Source organism: Neophocaena asiaeorientalis, unplaced genomic scaffold, assembly GCF_003031525.2.
Source record: "Neophocaena asiaeorientalis asiaeorientalis breed wild unplaced genomic scaffold, Neophocaena_asiaeorientalis_V1.1 scaffold72, whole genome shotgun sequence".
Classification (NCBI taxonomy): Eukaryota; Metazoa; Chordata; class Mammalia; order Artiodactyla; family Phocoenidae; genus Neophocaena; species Neophocaena asiaeorientalis.
Window position 1 is genome coordinate 13,237,884 of NW_020185336.1, and position 4,558 is coordinate 13,242,441.

The window sequence follows — 4,558 nt, forward strand, 5'->3', positions numbered from 1 at the left end:
TTAGAAAAACTTAAAAACAAAGAGCAAAATAATCCCCAAGGTTAAATTGTCAGGCAGAGACCTTGGGCTCGTGTTCTAGTCCATAGAGCCAATGAGAGTCCAAAAACTGTTCTTTTGTCTCTTCCCTGACCTCTCAGAGTCCTGCTGCAGAACACATAACCTCACTGGCTTAGAAAGTTAAATTCTGGAGAAATCTGTGGGGGGAAATTAGATAGCAAAATTTCCTTTTGTTTCCAAATCTGTACCAATTGTCTTGATGACAGCTATGTAAAACTCAGAGCTAATCAGCTGATTCTTGGCTTTTCTCTCCCTCTTCCCCTCCCTTTCCAAACAAATGGAAAAGAGAAACGCTTGTCCTTTGTATTCCACCGTCAAATCCATAGGTGTGCTGTACCACAAAGCCCAGCCCAGGTAAGGAAAAGCAACTCCATGTCCCTAAGTATGAAGCCAACAAAAACTAGCTGAATGTTGCCTTGAGCTGCAGAAGAGAGCTTCCCTGATTTGTCGAGGACCACACCATTCCCTCCACTGAACTGAGCTCAGTTGAGACATTTGTCAAATTGCAAGAATAATCTCTATACAGAGAATCACGTGGAATTTAGAGAACAGAATCACACAAACAATGCCTTTTCATAAGGTCTTTTGACTTTGAACTGTTGATGGTGGTGAGAGATGACTTGAAAGGAAACACAGTCAGCAGGGCACCCTCAAAATGGGAAGATGCCTTTGGGGGCTGTGTAGTTTTGGAGGCTACTCAGGGGTGAGAGGTGGACAGGTTATGGGGAAACACTGATGCAAGGTGACCCAGGAGCTTTTCAGACTGATCCTCATTGTAGCTGGAAATAGAAGTAGACCCAGGGGAGGGTTGGTTTCTCTTTCATCCTCTCAATCAATCACTTAACTGGAGAACTCTTCAAACCAAAACGAAGACGGTGCCGATCCCTCACTTGATGTTCGCCTCTTGCTGCAGTGAAATATGACACCCTTGAAATTTGGTCCTCAGAACTGAGACCTGATAGGATATCAAGGCCCTTTCACCAAAAGCTAGGGACTTGAGATGATCTGAAACAGGCCCAGGAAGCTCCCAGGGACCTCTCGCTACTTCTCAGCCAGCTCTCAGTTCAGAGAATCTTGGGACAGGAATGGTCAGTTCCAAGAGCCCCTTGGAGTTCGAGTTCACTTTTGTGGGAACTTCCCAGAGTTCCTTTGGGGAAGTCCAGACTGAGTCTCTCACTGGCTGCCTCTGGAACTCTGGGATCAGCCTGAGCATTGGGTTGAGACCTTTAGGTGACCTGTACGTGCAATGCTTATTCTATGGAGATCGAAACACTAGGGGCAGACTCCCCAATCTATTAATTGATTTTCAGTTGTCAACTTGTGGGTGGGTGACCAAATAGCTTGTGATTAGACAGTTTTTAGAATGAAAGGAGTGGGAAAAATAGGGGTTTTCCCATCAAAGTGACCCCCCCCCTTTCATTTTACCAAATTCCTCCTGGGAATACACCCACTGCTCCTCATTCCTTATCTTGAAAACCCCCTCAAGAAGGAGCGGGGAAGGAACACTTAAGTATAGAAAATTATGGCTTTGAATACATCAGTTTAACCTTTCTGGGTATTAAAATGAGGGCTGGATTAGGGAACTTCTGGGGTTCTCCCACCTCTAACAATTTGCTCAGCACTTTTCTAACCTGGGAAGCAGGCAGAGCCCCTGCTTTACGTCTGTTCTTAGTCCTTGAGGGGTTTGGGTGTAGGGTTGCTGGGAGTAACCACAAGCTACTTTGCTTGATCCAATTCTCCCTCCGGACCGCCGATCCTGAGTTATCTTCCTTACTGCCTACATTCGTATATCACAAAACGAGCCCCTGCTCTTTAAAGACTTTCCTTAGACCCTTACATTGGCTGTTGGGAAATGCAGGAGAGGAATTGAGGCATGTACAGTTTTCCCAGTAGGGGGCAGGTTCTCTCATCTTGTTGGTGAAAAATGGAAGTGAAAAACGGCTCCTTCCCACCCGCCCCACCCCCTCCCCAAATTTAGATTCCCATTTAAAGATATTCAGGAAATATCTATACTCTCGGTTGAAACAGTAAAATAAGGAAATGATCTGGAAAATCTAAGGAGAAAAAAGACCCTCTTGCCTTGATTTTCTGTTGATTCTGCCTAAAATATCACATGGTTGTAGTTAGAGAGTTAATTAAAATAACAGAATCTGATACAGGAATTTGAGCTTAGAAATCTTTTGGCCCAGTCCTCTTGCTTGATGGAGGGGAGAGCTCAGGTTAGCCTGGGAAATGACTTGCTCCAGGACACACAGTCGTCAACAGGTCGGGCTGGCACTGGGTCTCTTTCTATGAAATCCTGCCAACTGTACCCATCCGTTTCTGCCATCCTCCTGGTGGCACAGATGACCTCCTGTATGAACCCTACCATTTTCAGGCTCTGAAGGACAGGTGAGTCCCTTTGGCATCTTTTATATTTGAAAGGATTGATGCTGTTCCCAAAGTGTGCAGCTGTGATTGGAAGACCTTAGTGGGTCAGTGCAGACCTGGGCAAACTGTGCTCGACTCAGCAGTTGTAGCTCTCGTGTTGTTCTTTGTGACTCAAATTTGTTCCTTTAAGAGTTACGCTTTTCAGAGATACTGGCTTTTCAGAGATATGGGCCTCATTTCCTGGGTCCAGGGCCAGACAGTTACTCCTGTGCTGAGTTCCCATGAACTGCAGCCGATGCCTTCCAGCTGATGAAACAGGGTTGTCATTGATAAGTGTTTATGTTGCGCTTTAGATTTGCAAAGTCCTTTCTCTGGGTTATTTCTTACCTCAATTTGGCAGGTGAGGAAACTGAAGCCCATAGAAGTGGTGACTGGTCCAGAGTCATCCGACCAATTAGTGAGGAAGCTGGGCTCAGCCTCTGAGTTTCTGGGTCATTGTTTTACCCCTGTGAGTCATGCAGCTTCTCTAGATTATGTTCGTTGCTCCTCACCAACTTCTTTTTTTTCCAAATTTAGCTGGCTTCTTTTACAGTGAGCTATAAAGCTCTTCTGTTTCAAAGCTGCAGTACCTTATTGGTTGACCAGGAAGCTGCAAGTATCTAGGTATGCTCCAGTGTGAGACCTGTCCTAGGTGAAACCGAGCTGTGGTGTCATGGGAACTGGGAAGGCAGTGGGACTTTTCTGATTGGGTTTTTGGAAAAAGATCAATGCTGCTTTAGGAATATTAAAGGTCTAAGCGCTGGGGAAAAGGGGATTTAAGCTAAAACGTTGGCTGTCGCTTAAATGCGATTAAAAAAAAATCAAGCTAAAAAGATAATGGACAATTTTGCATCTACATAAAGGCTTTTGAGAGTTTCTGGCTTCGTTTTCAAACTTCACTAGTTGGGTCACAGAGGTACCTTCTTGTCAGTGAGGCAGAGAGATTTCGGTGAGAATATCAAAAACTTTCACAGTAGAAATTCTTTTTTTTTTTTTTTTTTTTTTTTTGTGGTACGCGGCCCTCTCACTGTTGCGGCCTCTCCCGTTGCGGAGCACAGGCTCTGGACGCGCAGGCTCAGCGTCCATGGCTCACGGGCCCAGCCACTCCGCGGCATGTGGGATCCTCCCGGACTGGGGCACGAACCCGTGTCCCCTGCATCGGCAGGCGGACTCCCAACCACTGCACCACCAGGGAAGCCCCACAGTAGAAATTCTTTTACAGTAGAAATTACCACAAGAAATCTTACCATCTGTTTATTGTTTTTCTTTTATCTTGGTTTTTAAAAAAATTTTAAATGACTTATTGCCTGTTTGACTTCAGTTGCATCTGTTAAGTACAGGTGTTAGATAGAGATGAGTATCTGTTCACCTGTCTTTACACAATATTCTCTGAAAAAAAATTTCTCTGTTGCTCCCCATCCCCCTCCAGTTGTGCGTTTCATTAAGAAGATGAGCAGTTGTGTTTAGAGTATTCAATCGCCCGCCTTTCCCCACATACCAAGCAGCCTTTTAGATGTTGATAAGTGTTTGCTGCAGAACTATATGATCCAGACGAAACAGGAAGCAGCTGTCTGCTTGGTAGGGTGCTCCGAGCGGCCGTCCACTCACCGAGGGAGCACTCTTCAGCTGACTGAAGCAGGGGAGCTGAGCCAATCAGAGGCTGCTTTCCTAGCTCAGTCACCAGTCTGTGGTTGAGGAAGGGTTCTGCTTTTTTATGCTCTGTTTGGGAAGGCAGATAAAATGCCAGCTCTGGACCGCCTCTGGGGATAACCTCACCCTGTGCGATGTGAATGAATAGCATCTTGCCTGGTAAATTCACAGCAATTGATAAGGCAGGTGCAATTCTTCCAAACAGGCCTTTTCTGTCTTTACCTCTAGCTGTGGCTTCTGTAGCAGTTTTGTTTTCGCCTTGATAGAGGTGCTCTGGATTATCAGACCTCCATGTATGACAATTTGTACCTGCATGGAATTGAAGACTCGGAGGCTGTAAGTATTTTCACAGATAGCTGATTTCCTCTCCCCTTCTCTTCTTCCTCCCATTAACAACCCCCCCCCCCCCCCCCCCCCCCCCCCCCCCCACCCCCCCACCCCC

At 46.0% G+C, this 4,558-nt stretch overlaps 1 protein-coding gene across 1 annotated transcript in view; it reads left to right on the top strand.

The window, feature by feature from the left end:
* The first annotated feature begins 4,200 nt into the window (after positions 1–4,200).
* CACNB4 (calcium voltage-gated channel auxiliary subunit beta 4) overlaps positions 4,201–4,558 on the top strand; it is a 144,885-nt gene continuing 144,527 nt past the window's right edge. The window contains exon 1 of the mRNA XM_024735950.1: positions 4,201–4,452. The gene's annotated coding sequence lies outside the window, so the exon portion shown is untranslated. The remainder of the gene's footprint in view (positions 4,453–4,558) is intronic.